The 14,641-nt window shown below is 42.1% G+C and overlaps 1 long non-coding RNA gene across 1 annotated transcript; it reads right to left on the bottom strand.

Annotated features, from left to right (window-relative positions):
* Positions 1-12,289: 12,289 nt before the first annotated feature.
* Positions 12,290-13,141, bottom strand: LOC122144091. Its single transcript, XR_006159523.1, has 3 exons — positions 12,820-13,141; positions 12,596-12,667; positions 12,290-12,510 (listed from the first exon to the last, which is right to left on the bottom strand). It is a non-coding gene; the product is annotated as an uncharacterized LOC122144091 (long non-coding RNA).
* Positions 13,142-14,641: the final 1,500 nt, after the last annotated feature.

Genomic DNA, 14,641 nt, shown 5'->3' on the forward strand with positions numbered 1-14,641 from the left:
TCATTAAAATGAACTGGAACTCAGTAAATACTCAACGAAGAGACATGAGAGAGATATCTATAGAAAGCCTGACATGTCTACTTTTAAACTAAACAAGTGCTGCCGAAAACCAATATTCTGTGATAAAGTAATCCATATGAAAACAACGCGATGTCCGTTTTTCACTTCTCCCTTCATTATCTTCTAATGCGACCACGCCCATGCGCCGAGCGCGCTATTGAGATTCAAATGTTTCACTGAAGCGCGCGGCTTTTGAATACGCCCAAACAACAGAAGACAAAGCAGCAAGATTGTTCTTCAAGTTTTTTTTATTTTACTGTTTGCTTCGCGATGAGAGGAATAAGACAATTCACCCCAAAAAGATGTGATGTGGTTGAGGATTTGAGATTTGGATTTCCTCAGATCATAAACATGAGTGAGTCTCTTATTTATTTATATACTTGTACTAGTGTTCACATAACGTGTAAACATTTTACTAGTTATGCTGTGTTCACACCAAACGCGAATAGAGCGTCAAATTCGCGTCTACCGCGTCTAGTTTGCCGCTTGAACATTTTGAGATCATTCGCGCGTGAAATTAACTTCACAACAGACGTGAATTCGTGTAATGGGGGGATTCTTCACGCAGCATTTTCAACCACCATTTTTATTCGGATAATTTTCAAAATATTACTGTTATCGTGTCATGAAATTTAGTTTTAAAATTATTTCAGGCGAGAATGTAGTTGTTTTAAACTCAAATATGCGGTTTATTTATAAAGACAGAGTCTATATAAAAATGTGTTTCGCCGATTTTCGGAGACGAGCTCCATGCGATCAGCGGGAACTCAGTGATCATGTATCCCCCGAGAGCAGCCTCACCTCGGCTAGACCTTCTGACATTTGCCGCTGGCTCTGATGTCTCTTCAGTGGTTCAAGATAAAATATAATTTGTTTGGAGTAAATCTTATCTTTGGCCTTTATTCAATTAATCTATTAATATGTTTATATATATATAGGTCATTTTTATTCCTGTCTCTATAGAAATATGAACTTTTGTCATATAGCTCCGGGTGACTGCTCACTGACAACATCAGTCGTTCCTCAATGTTGAATGACTCCTGAGCAGGCTCCTGATTGGTTAACGCGGCGCGAATTGACGCCAAAGTTCAAATTTTTTAACTCGGGCGGCAGACGCGAAATCGCGTCAAACACATAAATGCACAAAGGCACCATTCGTGCCAGACGCTCAATTCGCGTCATTCGCGCGAACTTGACGCGCGAATGAGGCGAATTCGCGTCTAATTCAGTCTTTGCCAGGTTTAGCTGTAGGTGATATTCTTTCACTCCATGCCGAGATGTCTGCCAGGCAGCCTGAGATCCGTGAAGCTACCGTTGGATCATCTGGTTGAAATGAAAGGTAGAGCTGTGTGTCATCAGCATAGCAATGGTAGCAGAATCCATGTGCCTGTATGATGGGACCCAGTGATGTAGTATAAATGGAGAAGAGGAGGGGTCCAAGAACTGATCCCTGAGGAACCCCAGTGACAAGTTGATGTGCTTTGGATACCTCCCCTCTCCAAGCCACCCTTAAAGACCTACCAGTGAGATAGGATTCAAACCAGCAAAGTGGAATCCCTGTAATGCCCAGTGGTGAGAGGGCAGACAGAAGGATCTGATGATTGACAGTGTCAAAAGCAGCAGATAGATCCAGCAGAATAAGAAAGGATGATTTGGAATCAGCTTTTGCAATCCACAGGGCTTCCGTGACTTAAAGTAGCGCAGTCTCCATTGAATGGCCACTCCTGAAACCTGACTGGTTAGCGTCCTGTTTGTTGTTCTGTGAAAGCAACTATGATATCTGGTTGAAAACAACTCTTTAGAGGGTTTTCACTATGAATAGAAGGAGAGGGACAGGTCTGTAGCTATTTGTAAGTGAAGTGTTTAATATAGGTTTTTTGAGCAGTGGGGTCTGCTTAACCTACTTGAAAGAAGTAGAAAATGTAATTGTGAGGAGAGATGTGTTGATGATGTGTGTGAATACTGGTAAAAGTGTAGGGGAGATTGCTTGGAGGAGGTGTGAGGGGGTTGACTCTAGAGGGCATGTTGTAGGATGGCTGGAGAGGAGAAGTTTTGATACTTCTGCCTCATTGAGGCGACAGAAGGAGAAGATGGGAGTTTTAGCAGTGGGTGTGGTTGGTTTGAAGTCCTGTGTGTGAGGCTGAGAATTGACTACTGATTGTTCTGGTTTTGTCTGTGAAGAATGTGGCGAAATCATCAGCTGTTACAGAAGTGGTGGAGGGGGACAGAGGAGAGAATTAAATGTTTTTAAGAAATAACAGGTGTTGATCTTGTTGTGGAAGTATGCAGATTTGGCAGTATGGACTTCAGCAGAGAAAGATGAAAGCGAAGACTGATACATCCTCAGGTCTGACGGATCTTTTTATTTGCACCATTTTCTCTCTGCTGCCCTGAGTTGCAATGTCCAATGCTCACGAAGTTGCTGCATTCACATCCAGAGATGAGAAATGGGTAGGTGAGGGAAGAGAGGAGGTTACTATGGAGTAAAGATGGGAGGGAGAAAGGTATAGGGGTTGGTGGCACACAGGTAGCAAAATGTAGTTTAACCCTCTGGGGCCGACTAACGCTAGTATGCGTTTCACTAGTTCATGCATACATATTATTAGCTGAGGTATGGAATGGGTATTTGGCGTGCTGTCTGGGGAAGGGCTCCGAGCTTGGGAATGGCCCGAACCTAGAGTACCCCCCCTTCCCTGTCTAGTTGTAAAGTGAACTTGAAGTGAGGAGTTGGGGTGGAGGAGGGATGCTGATAAACCGTCAATGGATAGAGGTAAGTCAGTGGTATTTATGCTGTGGTATTGATTACTTGATTGTGGTCCACCAGTGTTGATTAGGCTAAGTATCTGACGCGCTCCTCCCGAACCTTGTTAATAAAACATCATTCCACAAGTTCACGCTTGCATATATTAACTGAGGTATGGAATGCGTATTTGGCATGCTGTCCGGGGAAGGGCTCTGAGCTCGGGAATGGCCCGAACCTAGAGTACCCCCCAAAAAGCAAATGGACAAAGGACAGCCACCAGATTAAGAACGCCCACCAACAATAGCATTGTAAGTACTTTATTTTCCTGAGAAGTCAGCTGGTTGGCAGGCCGGAAGAGCCTACGTATTCCGGTGGGAGTAACTTAAGTGTTGGAAGGGTAGGCCCTACTGGCTGCTGGTACTGGACTGCGTGGTTTGGGGTACCCGGTCGGTAGGGCTCGAGCCGATGCTCAACGGGAGCTCACAGCGTTGGAACTGGTGAGCCCTACCTTGGGAGAAGCAGCGTGATTGTATAGCCCGACCGGGAGGGCCCGAGTTGCCGCGATTGGAATAGGTCACGGTGTTGGCGTATGGGCCCTACAGGCTGACAAGCCCCTACTATTCAGTGGGCGAAGGGCAAATGGCTGACTGGGAGGGCCCATGAAGCCTCCGACTGGAGATTAAGACTCAGGACAACGGACGTCTGGGTGCTCTCGGTTTGGCAGATAAAAAGCTTTGGGCTGACCGACAAGAAGGACTCTTGCAACATCCGATGGGAGATCAAGACTCACGGCATCAGATGGATGAGACTCGCTTGCAAGTATAGAAACCCGACCAGGAGAACTCTCGCTAGACGTCTGAAGGGAGCGCCTCATCAGATGGGTAAGCCTTGCCGGACGGGGAGAGTGAAAAGGAAAACCCGACTGGGAGGGCTCTCGCGGCATCCGATGGGGTATTATACTCAGAACATCGAACGGGTAAGCCTCGCCAGGCGGGGTTAAAAGATATGAGGATAGCTGAGAGGGTTTTAGGCAGGGTTTGGTGGGAGGTCGAGACCCATAGCGTCGGACGTTTAAGCCTCACCTACCATCAAATGGAAAGGCAGGTTGCGTGGCAGGGAGACTCTTACCGACGTCCGAAGGGAGCACACGCATCGAACGGGTAAGTCTCACCAACCGTAGAATGGAAAGGTAAAGGTTGTCTGGCCAGGAGGCTCTCGCCGGCGTCCGAAGGGAGCTCGAGCTCCTGGCAATGAACAGGTAAGCCTTGCTGGCCACAGAATAGAAAAGGTAAGGTCGTCTAGCCGGGAGGCTCTCGCCGGCATCCGATGGGAGCTCGAGCTCCTGGCAATGAACGGGTAAGCCTTGCTGGCCACAGAATAGAAAAGGTAGGTTGTCTAGCCGGGAAGCTCTCGTCGGCATCCCGTGGGAGTTTTAATACTTGAGACAACAGATGGGTAAGTCTCTCCGACCATAAGAGGGGAAAGTAAAGGTCGTTTAGTTGTGGAGCTCTCGCCGGTGTTAGGCTGGAGCTCAATGCTTGCAACATCGGATGGTACGTCTCGCCGATCGTAGAATGGAAACAGAGGCTCTCGCTGGCCTCCCACAGGGGCTCGATACTCTAATATTGGATAGGTCAGCTTGGCGAAAGTAGAAAGCAAAAAGTAAGGTTGTCTAGCCTGGAGGCTCTCGCCGACGTCCGATGGGAGCACACTGCATCAAACGGGTAAGCCTCGCTGGCCGTAAAATAGAAAAGGTAAAGTTGTGTGGCCGGGAGGCATTTGACGGGAGCTCAATGCTCGCTGCACAGACAGGTAAGCAACACTGTTAGTTGAAAGAAAACATTCACTCGACCTGGAAAGCTACTGCAGCATCTGACGGGAGTTTAATACTTGCGGCATCGGACGGGTAATCCTCGCCAGTAGTTGGACGGAATAGGCAAGGTTTGCTCGACCAGGAGGCTCTTGCGGCATCTGATGGGAATTCAATACTCGCTGCATCAGATGGGTGAGCCTTGACGGTATTTGAAAGAACCATTTGTTTTCCCGGGAACACTCTTGCACCACATGACCGGGAGTTCAATAATCATAGCAATTTGAGTTGTCCACAAGTGTGGATGCTATGAGGATTACTTTGCGTAATTGTTTAGTGAATCCGAAAAGATGCTTCCAATAAGTCAGTAAGAAAATCTTGGTCCGGCTTGCCTTCAAAAGTTAAGCATATGGAAAAATAGAATTTCCTGTGTCAGTGTACCCCAAATAAGTGCCATGAATCTGCATGCATAGGCATAGCTTCTAAAGCTGAGATGGTGTCGACTTTTGCCAGCCAAGTGCTAAGACCCAAGGTTTTTTTAGTTGCAAGATCCTTGTTCTACGGTTGAGAGAGGGGATTCATTAAGAGCAATCGAGGTGATTATGCTTGGAAATCATTTTCTCGCAAATCAATCTTTTCCATCTGTTTATCTGAGTGAAGAGTAATTTAAAATACAGGAAAAAATACTCGTGAAATTAAGAAAATCGTAGAAATTTATTTGTATTCTACGCCGTTTGCGACGTGGCTAAAAATAATATCAAGATCCTTGTGTCACGACGTTGTTTAACAACTTCAGCAACCAACGACACCTTTTAGCAACTTACCTAAAACTGTATTGCAACACGGCCTGTGCCGCTAGCCCAAGAGCATGATGACGCTGCAGCCGGAAGAGCCATGGTAAAAGGTTGAGTCGAAGCAGGAAGCCAGTGAGGCTTTGCTGCGGTGAGATCGGTGGCATGGCCCAGGCTCAATGGATGCCTGCGCTGCGAACCAGCACTTAAGGAGAGCCGGGTCTTGTGCGCCGTGGGGTAATGGAGGTGTCGAGCGAGGCGAGTTCGGGGACTTGCGAGTTTTGCTCGATATATTGGCCGCCCTGTAGTTGTGGATTTAGGAGTGAGGTTTGGCGGATTGCTGGGAGACTAATAACTTAGATCGTACAGATCTGCTTTGTTTACCTTCGTGAGGACGGAGCGTCGGAATTAATCGCTGTTTGCCTCAGAATTAAATGCGGCCGCAATGGAACACGGAGCTCAGCGGCAGTGTCTGGCGGAGAAGAAGCGATCCTGGGGCTGGCAGATTGGCCAGAGAACTAAAAAAAATCCCCATTATAGACCTCGACTTCTAAATCGGAGAAGCTGAGTCTGCCATATGATGGCAAAAGGTGCAAGCCGAATGCTGATAAACCGTCAATGGATAGAGGTAAATCAGCGGTATTTATGCTGTGGTATTGATTACTTGATTGTGGTCCACCAGTGTTGATTATGCTAATTATCTGACACGCTCCTCCCGAACCTTGTTAATAAAACATGATTTTGAGGCATCTTCTCCTAATAACACCAAAAAGAACTTAAATTACACTTTCAGTTTTAATCGTACAGATAAGAGCAATACATCAATCGAATCTGTAAAGGGTCTAATTTTATTTGTATCCACACATAATAACAACAAAACTTTGTGCATTTATAAAATAAAGAAAACAATCAGGGTGCGCTGTCTGCAGCCTTGGTCTGCGGTGATCTTCATTTAGAAACGCGTCATTAAAATGAACTGTAACTCAGCAAATACTCAACACAGAGACATGAGAGACAGATCTATAGAAAGCTTGACATGTCTACTTTTAAGCAAGTGCTACCGAAAACAAATATTCTGTGATAAAGTAATCCATATGAAAACAACGCGATGTCCAGTCTTTCATGTCTCCCTTCATTATATCTAATGCGACCACGCCCACGCGTCGAGCGCGCTATTGGCATTATAATGGTCCACGTGAAGCTCATGGTGGGTAAATGCCCCATAACAACAAACAAAGCAGCAAGTTTTTTACATTTTACTTTGCACTTCGCGCTGAGAGGAATGAGACTGAATTCACCGCAGAAAAGACTTGCTGTCACAAATAAGAAAGAATTCACCTCAAGAAGTTTTGGATTATCTTTGGATTATTGATGCAGCGGCTTGATCAAGCAGAGATCCTAAACATGAGTAAGTCTTTTTTTTCTTATCCTACTTGTATTAGTTTTCACATAACCTGTACACATTTTACTAGTTAGACTTTTTTCAAACTATAATTCCTGACTAAATGTATAATCAAGTGAAACATTATAAAGTTTCATTCACAGCATCTAAATGTCTCACCATGCCAGAATGTTTTTTTCTTTTCTTTTTTGTATGTTATATAACATAAACAGCAATACAGCCACATATGTTTAGAACTATATATACTGTATAGGCCTACATACAAAGCATGCTTGTGTTTATGAATGTAACTAAGCTTCTGTTCATAAATATCTACTCTGGTGTAAGTATTTTGAATGTGTTATACCCGGATCCTCTGAGGTGTAAATGTATCAAGTAAGCTGTAAATATCACTGATAAAATTTGTGCTATGTGGTAATTGTGTTCTTTTTTCTATAAATTAGTACTAGTATCAGTGACCATCACAATAATGTTAATAATGTAGTTTAAAAAAAAATAATGGATTTTGTCCTCAGAGTCTTTCTTGTAACTCTTCTCTCTCAGTCACACACCTGGCTGAAAGGTCATTATGCAGGTCATTATGCGGGCCTTTGTCTTCTAAGGTGGAAATCACAGCATAGTTGATGCCTTCTTGCATATACCTTTCCTACAAAAAAAGTGTCTTAAAAAAATTAATTCAATATATTGTTTTCTGTGAGCGAGTAATCAAGATGATTTTCACATCATTTTGAAGCAAAAACTCTAGGCTTCAAAATCTGTCATTTATGTGTTTATAAGCAACTGAAAAAAAACACATATCAGGGCATGTCAAAACTTCTCTAGGCCCCCAAAACACCCTCAGGCCCCAGAGGGTTAAATGTAATGAAGAAATGGTCAGATATATGTAGGGTTTTACAAGAATGTTGTCTGCAATACAATTGCTTGTGTAAATTAAGTCAAGTTGGTTGCCTGATCTGTGCGTGCTTGTAGTGGTAAGTCGTTTGAGATCAAATGAAGCAAGGAGTGAATGGAAGTCTGTAGCATAAGACTAAAGACTAAAGACTAAAGACTAAAAGTGGGCTGCCCTCCTCCGGGAATGAGGACAGCAGGACAGCCAGCTCCTCTAGGAAGGTAGATAGAATTTGCCCAGGAGGGCGGTAAATTAACACAACCTGGAGTTTTACAGGAGCTGTTACAGTGATCACGTGATTCAAATGAGTTATAATTGCATAGGGGAGAGTGGGTTGAGTATTTCTAATTGTTAGAGAGAGCAGCTGGGGTTGCTGAGTCTTCTAGACAAATCCAGGTCTCAGTCAAGCCCAAGATGCTGAGTGTGGAGTTTAAAGAAAACACTCGTTGGTCTTTACACAAGGATGGCTGAACACTTCCACTGATGCTTCCGCGTCAGCGCACAGACATCAGATAAATACACGGTCTAATTAGCACAGCCAATAGCCTATAGCAGGGCAATTCCTTAAAATCGAAACTACAGTTCGCACTTAAATGCAGGAAGGGAGCAATGCAAATTACACAGGCTCCTTAGCGGAGGGCAATTATTATAACCACCCGTAAGTGCAATCAAAAATACAAATGCCAATGAAAATGCAAATTAGAAATAGGCAAAAAAACTAAATATTCCCTCCTAGCAGATCTATAAACAAGTATTTTTTATTTTGTTAAATATTGTAATTGTTTGTAAAAAGTTTATTACTGAATAAGACTAAATGTCTATATAACTACACTGAACAAAATTGTAAACGCAACACTTTAGTTTTTGCCCCCATTTTTCATGAGCTGAACTCAAAGATCTAGGACTTTTTCTATGTACACAAAAGGCCTATTTCTCTCAAATATTGTTCTCAAATCTGTCTAAATCTGTGTTAGTGAGCACTTCTCCTTTGCCGAGATAATCCATCCACCTCACAGGTGTGGCATATCAAGATGCTGATTAGACAGCATGATTATTGTACAGGTGTGCCTTAGGCTGGCCACAATAAAAAGCCACTCTAAAAATGTGCAGTTTTATCACACAGCACAATGCCACAGATGTCGCAAGTTTTGAGGGAGTGTGCAATTGGCATGCTGACTGCAGGAATGTCCACCAGAGCTATTGTGCGTGAATTGAATGTACATTTCTCTACCATAAGCCGTCTCCAAAGGCGTTTCAGAGAATTTGGCAGTACATCCAACTGGCCTCACAACTGAAGACCACGTGTACCCCACATCAGCCCAGGATCTCCACATCCAGCATCTTCACCTCCAAGATCGTCTGAGACCAGCCACTCGGACAGCTGCTGCAACAATCGGTTTGCATAACCAAAGAATTTCTGCACAAACTGTCAGAAACCGTCTCAGGGAAGCTCATCTGTGTAACCGCACTGGGTAGTACATTAACGTTAGCTCAAATGATATATAGGGAATTTTAATAATTAATCAGGAATATATATAAAAAAAAAAAAACTCGTATGACAGTTACATTAAAATGATTGAATATGAAAAATAGGTCAATTGTATATATCAATAACTCATTACAAGGCACTGTAATTTACTCATTAATATGTCAATATTCCATTCTTCATATCAATTAACGTGATATCTTTTACTGGGAATTAATGCAAATCGAACAGTGGTTTGTCCAGCAAACGGCCGTAAGATTAACTTATTAACTTTCAATAAAGTTATCACTTCTTATAATTCCAGGAAAAATTGTTTCTGGCCATAAAACCATTCTCCTGTCCTTATAAAATTTAGGTTACTGAAAAGTAACAAATAAGCTTTGTAGCTAAGATCAAACATTTCATTGACTTTGTGATGTGAGCATTTTAGACAGAAGCAATCATGAATATATATTGGATTTTAATAATTGAACTAATAATACATCAAACTATGATTCACACAGAGTAAATATGCGTATAATACAAACATTAAAAACAAATACAAGTCAAAAACGGATAACAGATGAGAGAGAGAGAGTGAAAGGGTGAGCGAGAGAAGGTGAGAGAGAAATAGAGAACACAGAATGATCGCCTAGTATACAGTATACAGTAACCTTTTGAAAGACAACAAGGAATCAGATCACCTTGAAAAAGGGAATAGACAACCTTAAGCAGCGTTTAAATCTCTATATAAAATAATACTTGCATGTGGGTCTCTTTATGCCTGCTAAAGACGAGCTTGCGTGTCTCGTTCTTTTGGAGCTGGGCGTGTTCTCTTGTGTTCAACGAACGTGGAGTTACCAAAGAAATGATTCAGAGTTCGTCTCCCTATAGGGAGAGGCGAATATGAGAATAAAACTTAGTAAAGAAAAGAAAAGAAAAACGGAGATGAAAGCTCCCTAAGGAGCCATCGCGACAGACGTTCTCTCAGAAGAAGTGCTCGGAGACGAAGTGCAACGAGAACTCTCTGTGTCAGTCTCTTATGGAGCGACTGGGTTCACGCCTCTGTTCGCACGAACAACCAATGAACATCCACGATCTGAAGCGGGAAAAAGTTCCTTTGTCTCTTTGTCTCGAGTGAGTTATGGTGTTGTCAGAATTCAGCAGTTATATTCCAGCAAGATGGTAATTCCAGAATAATACATTTTACTTTAATTTCCTTTGTATGAGTGGTTCGGTCAAAGCAAGACGGTTAAACAGAGACCAAGAATGACAGGTAAAGGTAGGAGAAACATAAAGTTACATTCATATGCAGAATTACACACATTTAAAGTTTGATTAACACATGATTAAATTGCAGATACTCCAATTTGATATGGGAAGACATCTAAGCACAAAAAGGAAATACAGTCAATACATTTAGAATACATTTACTTTACTTTTTCCTTACAAGAATTCCTAGCGAGCTGGGCTTTTTCTTCTGTTTCTCCCAGTTGGGTCATAAAGTTTTAATGCCCTGGTCAGGAATTTAAACCCAGCCATGCTGGCACCAGGCCGGTCATTCAGCTTGCAGAGAGTTTGATTTACCTGCATGAGTTCAGGGGCTAAAAGCTTTGGGTTTTAGCCAAGGAATGTGCATTGTTTTAGATTCAACGAGCCATGATTCATTAATTCAGAGCCAATGAATGAATGAACTGCTCATACGCTACATCTGCATGCTTGTCGTCCTCATCAGGGTCTCGACATGACTGCAGTTCGTTGTAGTAACCGAGTTGAGTGGGCAAATGCTCACATATGATGGTGTCTGGCACTTTGGAGAGGTGTTCTCTTCACGGATGAAACCCGGTTTTCACTGTACAGGGCAGATGGCAGACTGCGTGTATGGTGTCATATGGGTTTGCTGATGTCAATGTTGTGGATTGAGTGGCCCGTGGTGGTGGGGTTATGGAACACAGGCGCATTTTATTGATGGCATTTTGAATGCACAGAGATACCGTGACGAGATCCTGAGGGCCATTGTTGTGCCATTCATGCATGACCATCACCTCATGTTGCAGCATGATAATGCACAGCCCCATGTTGCAAGGATCTGTACACAATTCCTGGAACTTGAAAACATCCCAGTACTTGCATGGCCAGCATACTCACCGGACATGTCACCCATTGAGCATGTTTGGGATGCTCTGGATCAAAGTATACGACAGCGTTCCTGTTCCTGCCAATATCCAGCAACTTCACACAGCCATTGAAGTGGAGTGGCCCAACATTCCACAGGCCACAGTCAACAACCTGATCAACTCTATGCGAAGGAGATGTGTTGCACTGCGTGAGGCAAATGGTGGTCACACCAGATACTGACTGGTTTTCGGACCCCCCAATACAGTAAAACTGCACATTTTAGAGTGGCCTTTTATTGTGGCCAGCCTAAGGCACACCCGGGCAATAATCATGCTGTCTAATCAGCATCTTGACATGCCACACCTGTGAGGTGGATGGATTATCTCGGCAAAGGAGAAGTGCTCACTAACACAGATTTAGACAGATTTGTAAACAATATTTGAGAGAAATAGGCCTTTTGTGTACATAGAAAAAGTCTTACATCTTTGAGTTCAGCTCATGAAAAATGGGGACAAAAACTAAAGTGTTGCGTTTATAATTTCGTTCAGTGTATATACTGTTACAAATAATTTGTTTATTCTTAGTTTATGTTAGTTTATATATTAACTAATGTTAACTAATTAAACGTGTTTGTAAAGTGTTTCCATTTCATAAATATAATAAATGACATTGAAAGCCCTCAGGCCAGTAAGTGGATAAATTATGCGCGTAAAATATTTATTTATTTTCTGAACAGTAAGACAACACAATTACAGTCCACAGTTTTACAAACAGTCAAAACGTTTTATATTACTCAAGGGGAGGGAGTAAGAAACCAGTATAGTTTTCAGATTGGTCTGGGAACTGCTTTCTGATGCGTGTAATTGCACAGTAGGGTATCACCACTCGGATGTGTCTGCCCAGGTACCTCCAGCACCATCTGACAAAATTTCTGTATGCAAGGTGTGTATGCCAAGAACTGTGAAAGCAATTGCATTGCTTATAGTCAATACATTGTAAAAACATACCCTGTTAAAAGTTTTGATAACATACAGACATGTAACAATACAGTTATTTTTAATAGTGTTTAACAAAACTGACCTGTTGAGGACAGGGTTTCTCATCTCTCCAAACAACTGGCGATATGTGCCATACACTGCCTGCAGGACGTATGGGTTAAGAGCGACAGGCTCAAAACCTGGGTGATCTGTTATACAGGCAACGCCATCCACCTGTCCACATCTGTGCATCACCTGTTTGAAAGAAAGGACAGATTAATACTTGGTGAAGTTTACAGCATAAATTTTCTTCAGCAACTAAGGTGAAGTAAGTTTTTACCTGTGGTATGTCTTTACAACATACATTCCCCCAGGGACTGAGTCTGGAGCAGTTAACACATGAACACCTGTTCTAAAATTACAACATAAGCATTTTTATAATACTTTGCAACAGAAGATTTAGTTTCCGCTAAAATAACGTTATGTTTTTATGTACTATTCTGGCATTTAGATGCAAAATAAACTTTCAATTTGATAAATACATATTGGAAATACAAAACATACCAGTGCGGGACGACTTTGATATGCACTTCATCAGTTTCGTCTTCACTTTCTCCTGATAAACTGATAAGGCGCTGGACCTGCACTGTCGTCAATATGATCACAGTGCGATTCAGGGGCTTCTGGTGGGGAGAAGTCCTCCACTTCCAGACAGCTCTCAAAACCACTGTAACTGCTGCACTCTGTATCACTACCCATTTCATCTGTGTGTGTTTGCACTTTCAGTATGCAAGTTAGCTGTCTTTATGCGCTCATTGAAACTCCATTTTTGATGCAAAAACCCTTCCCTCTTTCCAGACTCTACCCTCCCAGTTTTTTACAGTTGACCACGCCCCTTTTTGGAAGCCTTTTCAAAGCGGAGGTGTGAAAAAAACACTGCTGCAGCAGGGGGGTTTCATGACACCTTAAAGAGTGCTCACTTTGGCTGATGTCTTTGTTCAAAGTTGTAGTTGAAGAGCCAGCATCTCTGTCACTCTTGGGACAAAGCAGGTGTGGGCAGGTCATATTTATAAGGAAGCCAGCGCATCACTGTCTTTACTGGGTGTTTTTTAGGGAATATTTGCATGTATTTACATGCGATTTGATTAGCTACTCATGTGGTGGACTGTCACGATTTTGGCTAATGCAGGACACTGCAAAACATTTTGACATTTAGAAGCAGGTGGTAAGAAAGCGAAAAATAAAAAAAACATATGAAGCTCAATTGAATATCACAATTTTGTGATTGGCTGTTATGTAGTGTCAGGCCAGGGTGGGCCAAACTTCTGATTGGGTGGAGCCAGACCTAGTTGCACACTACTTTTGTGTCCTAAACGGTCGGTTTTTGGGGCTGACAGCTTATAAAAACATAGTTCTGGGTTTTTTACCTTGTTTACTGTACACCTTGTCACATAGCAGCTTTTAGGGCGTGGGTTTCAGATTTAATGCATGTCGCTCTGTCTCTATAGCCTAATATAGAGGATGGTTAATATATTATGTGCGACTAATTGACTAGAAAAATCTTTAGTAGGGGGCAGGCCTACTTAACACAATGAATCGCACCATTTTTAAAAATAAAATGCTATAATGACATTAGGAAATGTGCAACAGCTGTAAATCATGTTGTTATTACATTGCACAAGTTATGCATAGGTAAGGAGTCAAGTTTTTTTTCTATTGTCTTAATTATTAAATACAATAAGGAAATTTAATAAGGAAATAATTTCACTCCTTTCAGTTAAAACACAAGTCAAAAACAACAAGAAATTTTATCAAGGAATAGCATTAAAACGGCTTTTAAAAACATACTTCATCATGTAGGCTATATCATCTAAAAACAAAACGAACAAAAAGAAAGGCGATTAACAATTCCGGCACTTGAAAAAACGCACTTTGCAGGAACTGAAGTCGCGCACACAGAGATTAAAAAAAAAGCAAGCCAACAGAATTTCGGAAAGTGCCTGGACATCCCGCACCACCACTGAAGTAGGTCTTCACTAGAGGAATAGATGGTGCGGACGGGATTGCTGTGGCAGTGAGATATAGTGAATGATGTGATTGACATTAGCTGACTTTGACTAGTCTCTAAGCTAACGCCTACGTGCCTGTAATGAATATGATTACGCATCGCTGCAGTAGCGTTATTGTAAACCAATTTGACATTACACAGTTTACACAAAACTTTTCAGTTTTCTTCTAATTCAAAATAATCCCACACCTTGCTCGTCTTATGCGAGGCATGAGGTAAAAATGTAGTTTACGCCCAGATACAGTTTTAAAAATGATAAATGTTTAATTTTAACTTATTATTTAAAATGTTTTAAATGTAGCAATGGTAATTTGATGG

The sequence above is a fragment of the Cyprinus carpio genome, unplaced genomic scaffold, assembly GCF_018340385.1.
Source record: "Cyprinus carpio isolate SPL01 unplaced genomic scaffold, ASM1834038v1 S000006585, whole genome shotgun sequence".
In the NCBI taxonomy this organism is placed as follows: Eukaryota; Metazoa; Chordata; class Actinopteri; order Cypriniformes; family Cyprinidae; genus Cyprinus; species Cyprinus carpio.